The following is a 13610-nucleotide window of genomic DNA, read 5'->3' on the forward strand; positions in this document are numbered from 1 at the left end:
CCTTAGGCTCCTTTGGCTGTGAGAGTCTCCCAGGCTTTGTTTTTGATGACCTTGACGGTTTTGATGAGGATCACTCGGACGTTTTGTCCCTCAGTCACGATTTGTTTGGTGTTTTTCTCCGGTTAGAGCGGGTGGTGGGAGGGAGAGCACACGTGCAATGCCATTCTGGTCGCGTCCGGCCACGGGTGCACGCTATCGATACGACGTATCACTGTCGATGTTGACCTCGGTCACACGGCTGAGGCGTCCGTTGTCTCTGCTGCGAAGTGACTCTTTTCTTTCTCCCTTTCCGTACCGTCCTCTTTGGAAGACAAGTCCCTAGGTGCGACCCCCACTGAAGAAATGGGACGTTGTGCGCCACCTTATTAGGGCTGGAGAATCTGCATAAATTATTTGGAATTCTTCTGGATCAGAGCCTTGTCCCTTCTTCCCCATTTATTCACTCATCCAGTCCTTTACATAGCTCACATGTATCATGTAGTTATTTCGGACACCGGGTTCTAATCCAGTGCTGCTTTATTTTTGTAGCTCTGTTTTTCCAGCTTTGGTCATTGGAAGCTCTTCTGTTGGCTCTTGGGTGTGTGTGCAAGCGTGTGTGTGTGTGTGTGTGTGTGTGTGTGTGTATAAGCACTATTCTTACTTTCTGGCACTACAGACGTTCAAGACCCGTCTTCTGTATTTCCTGCCCCCATCCTGGATGTAACAATGCATCCAAGAGTCCCTGGCTCTTTTTATTGAAAAATGGTGTCAGAAAATAGGATCTGGGTGCTAGGGGTGCTGGGGTGTCACTGTTTCTAGATCATTAGCTGACAGAGCAAAGAAATAGGCGCTGTATAGTAACCTGCGTGTATACCTGTAGCTGTGAGTGTTTACCTGTGTCTACACAGAGCCGTGCGTGACTTCGTACCGATGCCTCCAGCTCTGATTTTGTTACCATGTGGATCATTCCAGCCTTCTCCCCTTGCCGATCTATGAGCCCTGACCCCCACAGGGACAAACCTGGCCCCCCCCCCCTGCAGCCACCTTGCGTTTATTTAACTGTTATGGAACTATTTATGGAACTGTTCAGTTCCACTGTACGTAGAAGTGGTGGGAGCGTTGTTACTTTGCACCCCATGGGAGACAACCCTGTTAACCAGAGGACAGTTCTTTGGCCTTTGGTCTTACAGACTTATTTCCAGAGCGACTTAGGTCAGTCCCTGATCTGTAATCTTTTTATTCATCTGCTTCCTTTTCAAAATACTCCTGAACATTTATTCCGTTACATTTTTTTTTAGTGTTGATTTATTTTTGAGAGAGAGAGAGAGAGAGAGAGAGAGACAGAGCATGAACGGGGGGGGGGGGGCAGAGAGACAGGGAGACACAGAATCCGAAGCAGGCTCCAGGCTCTGAGCTGTCAGCACAGAGCCCGACGTGGGGCTCGACCTCAGGAACCGTGAGAGATCATGATCTAGGCTGAAGTTGGTCGCGTAACCAACTGAGACACCCGGGTGCCCCGAAAATTTATTCTTTCAGATGGCAAAACAGAAGAACTGAGTCCACTTCCAAAAAAAAAAAAAAAATTCCTGTTGTGATTTTCTTTGGAATTGTGTGAAATCTTGATTTGGGGAAAATTGTCATTAAATTAAAATCGTCATTAAAAAGTTCGGTTGTTTCCATCTAGGATGCGTGCCTCTTCCTTTGTTCACATATTTATTTCCTTTCGTAAGGAGTTATAGTTTTTTTTTTCTCCCTTATACGTTCCACCCATTTCTTTTAAAGATCATTTCTAAGTATTTTGTTTTTTGTTACTATTTTGACTAGGAATTTTTTTTCCATTACATTTTTTGCAAATGAGTATTGCTGGTATGTTGGAAAGCAATTCATTTTCATATATTTATTCTGTTTCCAACGTTCTTGCTGAAGTTGTTCTATTATTTTTTTTAACTAGTTCTAACTTTTTGGGTAATGGCTCAAGTTTCCATTGCCTATCGAAATTATAATATTGTCTTGCTTTTCCAATCAAGTATTTCACTGATTTGAAATGCCTTTTGTTCTTTCTCAGCCAGAACTTTCAAAAAAATTTTTATGTTTATTTTTGAGAGAGAGAGAAAGAGAGAGAAACAGAGTACAAGCAGGGGAGGGGCAAAGAGAGGGGCAGAGAGAGGGGAAGACACAGAATCTGAAGCAGGCTCCAGGCTCGGAGCTGTCAGCACAGAGCCTGATCCAGGGCTCGAACCCACGAACCGTGAGATCATGACCTGGGCCGAAGTCGGACGCTTAACGAACTGAGCCACCCAGGCGCCCCCAGAACTTTCAGAACAATGCTAAATACACAAACAACGGCCGTGGTCATTCTCGCCTTGCCTCTGATTGTGCACTGCTATGTGACGTTGGCTCTCGGTTTGAGGTTTTCCTCATCAGGTGAACGAGGACGATGCTTTCATTCCTAATTTACTAAGGGTAAAAAACAAAACAAAAAAAACCCACCCCAAAACACAAAACCCCGAACAGGGATGGGCGCTGAATTTTAGCCAGTGACTTTCTGGCTGTTTGAGGTATTCGTAAGCTCTTTTTCCTGTTGACCTATTGATATGATTCCTTCGTCTCTAACTACTTCCACGTTCCTTCCAGAAGCCCTGCTCAGTTGTGGATTATTCTTTCGTATACAGCTGGATTCCATTTGCCAGTGTCTCACTGGGGAGTTTTGCATTCTGTTTCAGCTCAGATCAGTAAGTGACATTCTTTCTTTGTGCCCTCTGTCAAGTGTTGGCATCAGGGCTTAGCTCTTTTGTTTATTTAAAAGCAACTTTAATGTTTATTTTTGAGAGAGAGAGACAGAGACAGAGCGTGAGCAGGGGAGGGGCAGAGAGAGAGGGAGACACAGACTCCGAAGCAGGCTCCGGGCTCTGAGCTGTCCGCACAGAGCCTGAGGCGGGGCTCGAACTCATGAACCGCGAGATCACGACCCGAGCTGAAGTCGAACTCTTAACCGAGTGAGCCACCCGGGTGCCCCTTGTCTTTTTTTTTTTTTTTTTTTTTTTAAAGTAAGCTCTACACATGGCCCAGGGCTCAAACTCACAACCCCAAGTTCAAGAGTTGCATACTCCATGGACTGAACCACCCAGGTGCCTCTATTTATTTATTTATTTATTTATTTATTTATTTATTGTAAAAATTTTTTAAAAATGTTTTTATTTATTTTTGAGACAGAGAGAGAGCATGAGCAGGGGAGGGGGCAGAGTGAGAGGGAGACACAGAATCTGAAGCAGGCTCCAGGCTCCGAGCTGTCAGCACAGAGCCCGATGCGGGGCTCGAACTCACGGACTGTGAGATCATGACCTGAGCTGAAGTCGGACGCCCAACCGACTGAGCCACCCGGGCGCCCCTCTATTTATTTATTTTTAAGATTAATTTTTTTTAAGTCAGCTCCACGGGCCCAGTGTGGAGCCCAACACAGGGCTTGAACTCACGACCCTGAAATCAAGACCTGGGCTGATGGGGCACCTGGGTGCCTCGGTTAAGCGTCCGACTCTTGATTTCAGCTCAGGTCACAATCTCACAGTTTGTGAGTGTGAGCCCTACATCGGGCTCTGCACTGACCGCGGATCCTGCTTGGGATTCTTCCTCTCTCTCTCTCTGCCCCTCCCCTGCCTCTGCCCTCTCTGTCTCTCGAAATAAATAAAAACTTAAAAAAAAAACAAACAACAACCTGAGCTGAGATCACGAGTCAGATGCTCAAACGATTCCAAACTGTACAACCTGTATGAAGCTCTCCTCTCAGTGGATTTCTTATTTTTATGTGGAATCTCATATCTTGCAGTGTCCTGTAAATAAATATTAAATTCCACCCTTTCCTTTTTTTTTTAAATTTTTAAATTTTATTTTTGAGAGAGAGAGAGAGTGAGAGGCAGACAGAGCACGAACAGGGGAAGGGCAGAGAGAGAGGGAGACACAGAATCTGAAGCAGGCTCCGGGCTCTGAACTGTCAGCACAGAGCCCGATGTGGGACTGGAACTCACCAACTGCGAGATCATGACCTGAGCTGATTAACCGATTAACGGACTGAGCCACCCAGGCGCCCCAGGGCTTAGCTCTTTTAGTTAATAACTATAATTATTAAGTTTTCTCCCCAAATTGCAAATTAAAAACAAAATCATTCATTTATTTTTTGTGGCCACCTCTACATCCAACGGGGGACTTGAACTTAACAACCCCGAGATCCAGAGTCACATGCTCTGCTAACTGAGCCCGACAGGCCCCAAATTGTAAAATTAATACACGCTTGTGAAATATTCTAATAATACTGCTCTCAGGGGATACAAATACTTTGAATAATTTTGCATCCCTCCAGACCACGTGTGCGTGTAATTCACTCCTACACATAGATGCACTTGATTTTTTTATGACACGAAAAATGGGATCATACGATGCATAGTGTTCTGCACGTTGCTTTTCTCCCCCGTGCAACACCCCAGCGATCTCTTTCCACGTCAGGAAATATAAATCCACCTCACTGTTTTTTAACGACTCCAAAAGATGCGACAGAAGGGATCTTCGTTTATCTGGGTCCTATCTTGATTTATCCAGCCGCGCCCATATTGTGGGAAATAGATGGCTTTCAGCTCCTTTCCCGCAAACGCATATCCGAATGATAGATCCCAGGCACGCCGTTGCTCTGTGAAGGCACGTGAGCGTTTTCAGTTTTGGTAACGAGATTGTCCTCCAGAAATGCTGTACTGCCCCGCCCTCCTGGCACAGTATGAGACTGGGTTTTTCCCACACACCTTGCCGGCATCGGGGGACATCATTCTTCCCTGGTTTGCTAATTTGCCGGGTGCGAAATGGTGTCCTGTCTTAACTTGCATATGTTGGATCGTTGGTGGGTTCCAGCATCTTCTCTGGGTCACCAGGCGCACCGTCAGCTTTCCTCAGGGAGGAGGGGTGTCAGCCTCCTGTCACAGTGACAGGAGTGACATTGCTGTTAACCAGCCTCTCATGAAATAGATCTGATTGGTTCTAGCTCTGAGGGGACGGTCCACCACCCCTGGCCGCCCTCCCCCCCGCCCCTCCGTGCGTGCTTCTCACCTTGGAGGCTGGGGGCTCTGAGCTGCCTGCGAGCCGTGAGCTGGGTTAGGCACGTCCCCGAGGAGAAGTGGCAAGATAAGGGCGGTGGGTCTGAGGACAGGAGGCTGCCTGAAGGGGCTGGGCTGATGCGTTAGGCTGGTCCCCAGGGATCCCTGACAGACCCACCTTTCACTCGCTCAATAGGCAATTCTCGAAGGATGACCACGGGCCAGGCGGGGCTCCAGCTTGCCGTGGCACCTTTAGTCCAGCCGGGCCCACAGCAAAGGGCCAAGTTCGTTAACCACAGTGTGGTCCCTGATACAGAGAGGCCTTAGCTGCTCTGAGAGGTGGGGATACAGGGATGATGTTTGAGCCGAGATAGAGAGGTGCTGGGTGGGTCGGGCAGAGCCCGTCCGGGCGGGGGAGGAGCACTGCAGGCTGAGGGGACAGCGGATATGATGGCTCTGAGGCTGCCAGGAATGTGGATGTGAACGTCTCCTTAAAGACGGCAGGGATTGGCTGATGCGGACAGTCGGGGCAGAGCCCGACTCCATTGGGTGTTGGGGGCGAGGGCCCCTCCGTGCGGATCTGGACTCCTGGACACCAAGGAGGAGGTGGAGGAAGGTTCTGGGGCCATATTGGCTCTTTGGACAGCGTCACTTGTCCAGCTGTTTCCTGCCCCCACCATGTCTGTCCTTTGCGGGCGTTTTCAAGGGAGTCGCGTTCACCCAGCCCTGGGCTCAGGGATGGCGGGGAGCCTAGCAGGCTAGACTTCACTTTCCCCAGCCCCTGCCTGGTAGAAATGGGAAGACGGTGTCCCCGAGAGGGGATGAAATTGTGCCCGCGATGGTGGCAGACTGTGGGACCCTACCCCGGGGTCACTGCAGCTGGAGGAGGGGGTGGGCGTGAATCCAGACTTGGCCCCAGGACTCCCGCCCTGCTTTTAAGGGGGAGGGGGGAGGGGCAGGCCCCAGGAAGAGTCCTTGACATGAGGTCGTTCGGAGGCCGGACCGGCAGTGCCTGGCTGGAGCCCTGACCGACGTCACTGGGGCACAGGATTCTGGGTAACGGGCTGGAGCATCACCTGGGTGTGATCTTATGCGTGATCCTCCCGTGTCCCAGGGCCTCCACACCCTCCCCTGGTCAGGGTGGAAAAAAATCCGCCTGAGGAGAGATGGTTCCAGGCCAGGCTTCTGGGGCTCAGATGCTCAAGGGCGGCACGAGAGGAGCCAAGGTCACGGGTTTAATGATTTTTGCAGCCGGGCGGTCGTTGAGACCTTGAATGTGGGGCTGGATGGACCCACTTTGAATCCCACCTCTACTGCTTAGGTGGTGGTGGGGGTCACCTCACCTCCCCGGGCCCCAAATTCTCATCTGTGAAATGGGGATAATAAACAGTTGACTTCTCAGGGCAGAGAACGGCACCTGGTGCTTCGTACATACTAAAAGGGTGGTAACTGTCCCCATCATCATCGTCACCCTTGTTTTCGGAGGCAGCCCAGCCGGTGGCAGAGGGGGCGTTGGGGGCGAACAGGTGGGTCTGGACGTTGTGCCCTCCCCCAAATTCATGTCCTTCCTAGAACCTCAGGATGCGACCTTATTTGGACAGAGGATCATTGCAGGTGCGATGAGTCAGGATGGGGTCATACTGCGGTAGAGTGGGCCCTTATCCAACACGATCGATGCCCTCATAAGAAGGAGAGACGCAGGGACAGCACAGGGAGAAAGCCCTGTGACAACGGGGGCAGGGCCCGAGCGCTTTACCAGCCAAGGAACGCCGAGGGTTGCTGGTGTTGCCTTCAGAGAGAGCACGGCCCTGCCGACACCCGGATTGTGGACTGCTGGCCTCAAGAATTGCAAGAAGGGAAATAGTTCTGTTGTTAAAAGCTACTGAGTTTGTGGTGTTCTCTTACGGTGGCCCCAGGACACTAGCACAGACGTTAACTATCGCTTACCAGCTGTTTGACCTTCACTGAGGGCGTTGTCTCCTCTCTAAGTCTTGGTATCCTCCGTGGTTACAGGGAGATATTTATTACGAGAACTGAGCTCAAATTATCAATATCATGCTAGCCAGGCCGGCATGCTAAGAGGTGGGGTGATGAGAGCTTTTTGTCCAGAGCCAGCCCTGCCTGGACAGGGTGAAGGAAGGAGATGGGGAGGCTCGTGAGACCCCTTCCAGTGGGTAAACTCATATGGGGACGTGTCAGGTGGCTTGCCCTCTCCTGCCCTGTCCTGGCACCTCAGTCTGTCCCGCTGGAAGATGGGTCTTGAAATGGTCATCCTGCTGAGAGCACCCGGTCCTGGTGGGGTTTCAGGATGGATGAGGTGCAGCCGGGCCCAGGAATGACAGATGAAAGCTAGAGGCCAGCGTGAATTAACGACAAGAAGGCCTCTCTCTTTCTGCCTGCCGCTGCGGAAGGGAGGGTGGCGGGGAGACCAGGTGGCAAGGAGACCTCCAGCCCCCCAGCCCCTTCTTGGCATCTGGGAAGCCAGCGCTCCCGTAGGGTGTTGGGACCTTCAGTAGCACCCTGTGCCCGGAGCCGGTTTGGGGATTATCTCTTCAGTAAAAGGAAGAAATCCCAGATTTTGCGTGCGTGCGTGTGTGTGTGTGTGTGTGCGTGTGTGTGTGTGTGTTCTCCTGAGAGCGTTCTTGATTCAGATGTTGAGGCAGGCATTTAAAAAACTCTTGCCTTCTGGGGCGCCTGGGTGGCTCCCTTGGTTAAGCATCCGACTTCGGCTCAGGTCATGATCTCACGGTCTGTGGGTTCGAGCCCCGCATGGGGCTCTGTGCTGACAGCTCAGAGCCTGGAGCCTGCTTTGGATTCTGTGTCTCCCTCTCTCTCTGCTCCTCCCCTGCTCATACTCTGTCTCTCTTTCTCTCAAAAACACATATGGAAAATAAAACAAAACCTTTTGCCTTCCATCTCAGCCAGGGTCGTGCCCTCTGTCTTGAGAGCAATCACGGACACTTTTGTCCGTCTGGCCAACCCTGTCTCAGTATGGCCAACTCCTCTGCGTGCCCCAAATAACCACATTCGTTCCCTGCTTCATTTTGTATTTGTTTCCCTGGGAGACGGGCAGCCAGCGTGTTGTAGGGGGAGGGTCTGGGATTCAGCACATGTTCGCTGTGTGTTGATCGTATGCCTGGCCTTGTTCTGGGACACGGGTTACAAAGGTGAGTGAAACTGTTCCGACCTGGGGCTGCTCAAGCAATTTGGAATTCACTGATGTGTTTATTCAGTTACTTATTTGAACCGGGTTTGTTGAGCGCTTACCGCGGGCCAGGCACTGAGCTCGGCTCGAGGCCTGCAGTGGAGAACGGAAGAAGGGGTCACCGTCTGTGGGGAATATCCCATCATTCTTGCACCAGATCTTCCCAGCTGACCTTGAAGGACTCCCGTCTCCTCTCTGGACTTCAGTTTCTCCGTCTTTAAGAAGATGGGAGTTTTGGATCTCTTTATCTTCAACCTTGTTAGGTTTGGCACATAGGTTTGTGGTCAAATTGGTTTTATTTATTTTATTAAAAATTTTTAAAATGTTTATTTATTTTTGAGAGAGAGAGAGGGTCAGAGCGTGAGTGGGGGAAGGACAGAGAGAGAGGGAGACCTGGAATCGGAAGCGGGCTCCAGGCTCTGAGCCGTCAGCCCAGAGCCCGACGCGGGGCTCGAACTCACGGGCCGCGAGATCGTGACCCGAGCTGAAGTCAGACGCTTAACCGACCGAGCCACCCAGGCACCCCGGTCAAATTGTTTGTTCCCAAGTCTGTTCTTGCTGGAGACGGGATGATGGAGGCTGTGGGAGGCAGGATAGATGGTTATTTCTGTAACCCACAGAACCTGTACATCAATTATTTGACACAAGCAAAGGGGCCTCGCACATGTAGTTAAGGTAGGAATCTTGACATGGAGAGATTATCCCAGATTATCTAGGTGGCCTCATTGTAGTCACAAGCCTCCTTGTAAGAGGGAGGCAGGAGATCAGGGTCACAGAAGGAGATGCCGCAGAGAAGCAGACGGGAGAGAGAGGGGCTTTGAAGATGTAGGAGGGGCCGCAGTCCCGGGAACGCAGGCGGCCTCTAAACGCTGGAAAAATCAAGGAAGCAAATTTTCCTTTAGAGCCTCCAGAAGGGACGCGGCCCTGCTGATACCTTAACTTTAGCACTTCTGACCTCCAGAAATGATGTGTGTTGTTTTAAGACACTAAGTTTGTAGTGATTTATTAAAGCAGTAGTAGGAAACTAACACAGAGGCCAACCTGAAAATCCTTTCCAGGGCTTTCCAGTGAACTCAGAGAAGCCTCCCTGGCTCCTGAAATTTTCCAAGTCTGTGTTAGCCACACGGTCCCTGGCACTCCTCATGTGCTGGCCCAGTGCTTGGGATGTAAGGAGAGGATGTCACTGAGCATTGCTGAGGGGTGTGGGGGAATCAGGACGAATCTTCCAGAAGAATCTTCCTCTCTCCCAGAGCGCAGACTCTCCTAGAACAGCCTTGGTCGTGGAAGGCTAGACCTTAGATGGTAGGTCTGGCGTCCTCCCCCCCTCCACCGTAGGGTCCCCCCGACTTTGGGTTTCTCAATCCGGTAAAATTGTAAAAAAAAAAACAAAAAAAAAAAAACGAAATAAAATAAAATAAAAATAAAAATAAAATAAAATAAAATAAAATAAAATAAAAATAAAATAAAAAAATAAAATAAAATAAAAAAAATAAAATAAAATAAAGTAAAATAAAATAAAAATTAAATTAAATTAAATTAAATTAAAAAAATAAAATAAAATAAATAAAATAAAATAAAATAATAAAATAAAATAAAATGAAATAAAATAAAATAAAGTAAAATAAAATAAAAATAAAATAAAATATAAAAATATAAAAATAAAAAAGCTAAAAGGAAAGAAAAGCAGAAGGAGTCGACATGGGTGACCAACTTTTGATCTTGCCAAGTAGAACCGTGAACAGAATCAACTCCCTGAACAATCATTGTCCCTCGATGAGAGAGGGTGATCCTCAACCCCCCTCCCACCCCCCAGGGAGGAGGCTCATAGACGTTACAATAACGGGGAAGCCCTTCCAACTGCTGTTTCATTTACGATAACTCACGTCGCCAACTTGATTCTTATGTTGCCGCAAATGGAAGAGAAGGTGGTCAGCCTAGCGCTGGCCCAACGCTGGGGCTGTCGGGGCAGCTGCTGTCCCTAGACCACCGTGGGGGTGGGCGGGGCCAGCCAGAGTCAGCCCTGGGCTCCCAGGGGCAGTGAGCCATCAGTGTGGATTCTTGAGCAGGGGCGGTGTGAGCCAAACTGGGCGCAGGCCGGCCTCTCTGGCGTTGGCAGGTGGATGGATGAGCGGCTGGCACGTCTGGAGCTGGGGAGGACGGTTACGAGCTTCCTGAATTCGCTTCCAAAGTCTTTACAAACGGCCTTGCCTTTGACCCAGCAATTCCGCTTAGGGGAGTGAATGCCACGGGGACGGCCGAGCTGGTGCTTAAATGCCACGGATCCGGAGGTGTTCTTGGTCACCCTACTCTTTTTAAACGTCGGAAACAAAGCCATGTGAGATTGGGCAAGTCCGCTCACGGTCATTTATGCAAAGGCAATACCTCAGAGTCATTCAAAAATGATTCTGGACTGAGCATTTGGCCTTCTGGAAGGTTGCTCAAAATACGTTGTTCAGTGAAAAGAATCAGGTTAAAAATAGTATGTTATTTACACTTTAGTAGAAATTCTGCCTGAAAGAGTAGGCATGCATTGTGAGATGTATATTTACAGATCTGCATGGAAGTTTTGAAGGTTATGTATGAAAATCAAAATGACTATCTCTGGTTGGTAGAATTCCTTTCTCTTTCTTTCTGTTTTTAAGTTTATTTATTTACTTAGAGAGAGAGAGAGAGCATGCCCATAAGTGGAGGAGGGGCAGAGAGAGAGCGAGAGAGAGAGAAGATCCCAAGGAGGCTCTGGGCACTCAGCACAGAGCCCGATGTGGGGCTTGAACTCATGAACCATGAAATCGCGACCTGAGCCGAAATCAAGAATCGGACGCTTGACCTGCTGAGCCACCCAGGCACCCCAGAATTCCCTTCTCTTTCCATGCATCAGGACAGTTCACAGGGAGCAGTGCTCAACAGCTCAGTGTCTGGAGTTGTACAGACCTAGGCTCATCCGTGCCACTTACTGGCTGTGTGTCTTTGGGCAAATTACTTAACCTCTCTGGGCTTCCATTTTCTCCTCTATAAAATGTGGGTAAGACTGAGACCTACCAGGTGCCAGGGAGGACTCAGTGAGCTAACGCTCTGGAAACATCTCGGCACGTGGACTGGTCCTTAGTCAGTGCTTAGTAAATTAGTGTCATTTTTTTAAACATCGAACGTGTATTATTATGTAATAAAGAAATAACCAACATTGAGTCAAATCAATTTTTTCCGTCAAACTAGAGTTTGAGGCCCTCGTGTTAGAGCAAGACTGTCTTGCCCTGTGCCTTTTGTGAGACCTCACACTGGAGCATAGGCAGTCGTGTGGCCGTGGGGGCTGGGCTGGCTCCCGTTCGCCAAGCCTTTGCTGGGTACCAGAATCCATGGCGGGGGGGGAGGGGGTGTCCCTCCCTGGCCCCACCAGTTCTTACAATGATGGCTCTCAGCTAGGATAGATGGTGTTGTTATAGGCCTCATTTTACAGATGGAGAAACTGAGGCTGGACACAGTGAGGTCAGGTCTGGGGGACCCCACGGCTGAAGGATGGAGCCAGCATTGCAGTCAGCTCTGTCTGGGGGCAAAGCCTGAGGGTTTGGTCGAATGAGTTACCGCAGAGTTCAGAAAGCAGGGGTGCGGAGGGGGGAGGCTTGGTAAAGGCTGGAACAGCTGAGGGAGGGGTGCTGGACATGACGAATACATTCAGAACACAGAGGCAGGGGCCCTCAGGGGACGAGGGGTTCTTAAAGTGCCCGGCAGAAGGGCTGCTGTCCGCACTCTCCCTTGAGAATTGTGGATCAATGCCGGATGATTCCACAGGCTTCCTTCCCTAAGAAGGACCAAGGTCTGCTGACTGGTTGATGAGTGTGGGAATTTTTGGGGGGGGTGCCTAGAATTTAGAATTCTTCAACTAAAAACGGTCCATTATTAGAGTTCACCGAGGACTCAGAGGAAATACTTTCCTAAGAAACTTGACATCCACGAACCTTGTAAAACCCCCATTGTGCATACGTCCATAGGGTGAGTCGGAATTCCGGGTCTACGTGGCGAGTTGGAATTCTAGCCCCGTTTTCAGTGCACTGGTAGCCTTGTCTTAGGTTAGCTGTGACTTTCAAGTATGGCTGTTAAACCTTTTTATTGGGGGAACATTCCGAATATACACAAAGGAAGCAGAGCAGAGTAATGAATCGGCATATACCCACCACCAAGTATCCAAACCGCTCTCATTCATCTATACCTCTTCCCACCCTCCACCCCAACTCAGTGATGATTGCTGTCTTTAGCTCTGGTTTTAGGAGGTAAAATTTACATACGCTGAAATGCACAAATCTTTGCTTTGCACTTTGGAGAGACCATATACCCACGGAACCCCCATTCCTGTTACCATATAGAACATTTCTGCCGTCCCAGACAGTCCTTTTGCCTCTCCCCAGTCCCCAGACAACCCCCGTTCTGATTTTTTTCCACCTTGGAATAATTCTGCCTGTTCTAGAACTTCTATAAATGGAACCATCAAACACGCACTCTTTTGTGTCTGGCTTCTTTCGTGCGGTGTTACGTCTGTGAGATTCATCACGCGGTTGCTTGTATTGGTAGCTTGTTCTGTTTTCTTGCTGAGCAGTATTTGATTATACGAAGAGACCACAGTTTGTTTACTGTTTCTTTGGTTGATGGACGTTGGACTGGTTTCCAGTTCTGGGCTATGATGAGTACAACCGCGCTGAACGTTTGAGTACAAGTCTTGGTGTAGACATATGTTTTCATTTCTCGGGAGCGAAATGGCTGGATCGAATGGTATGTGCATGCTTGATGTTTTTAGAAAGTTCTCTTGGCCTTCCAAAATGGTTGGACCCTTTTGCATTCGCACCGGCGGTGGACGGAACTTTCAGTTGCCCTGTGTCCTCGCCTACATTTGGTGCAGTCAGCCTTTGTAATTGAATTCTGTTCTTTTTAAATGAGCTACCAGGGGCGCCTGGGTGGCTCAGTCGGCCAAGCATCCGACTTCGGCTCAGGTCACGATCTGGCGGTCCGTGGGTTCGAGCCCCGCGTCGGGCTCCGTGCTGACAGCTCCGAGCCTGGAGCCTGCTTTCGATTCTGTGTCTCCCTCTCTCTCTGTTCCTCCCCTGCTCGTTCTCTGTCTCTGTTTCTCAAAAATAAATAAACGTTAAAAAAATTAAAAAAAAAATTTTTTTTTAACGTTTATTTATTTTTGAGACAGAGAGAGACAGAGCATGAACGGGGGAGGGTCAGAGAGAGAGGGAGGCACAGAATCTGAAACAGGCTCCAGGCTCTGAGCTGTCAGCACAGAGCCCGACGCGGGCCTCGAACTCACGGACCGCGAGATCGTGACCTGAGCCGAAGTCGGCTGCTTAACCGACTGAGCC

General features: G+C 49.5%; 1 protein-coding gene across 1 annotated transcript in view; it reads left to right on the forward strand.

The window, feature by feature from the left end:
- Positions 1-13610, forward strand: part of HMCN2 (hemicentin 2) — a 144454-nt gene that overhangs the window by 6118 nt on the left and 124726 nt on the right. The window lies entirely within an intron of this gene.

Source organism: Panthera leo, chromosome D4 (assembly GCF_018350215.1).
Source record: "Panthera leo isolate Ple1 chromosome D4, P.leo_Ple1_pat1.1, whole genome shotgun sequence".
Lineage (NCBI taxonomy): Eukaryota > Metazoa > Chordata > Mammalia > Carnivora > Felidae > Panthera > Panthera leo.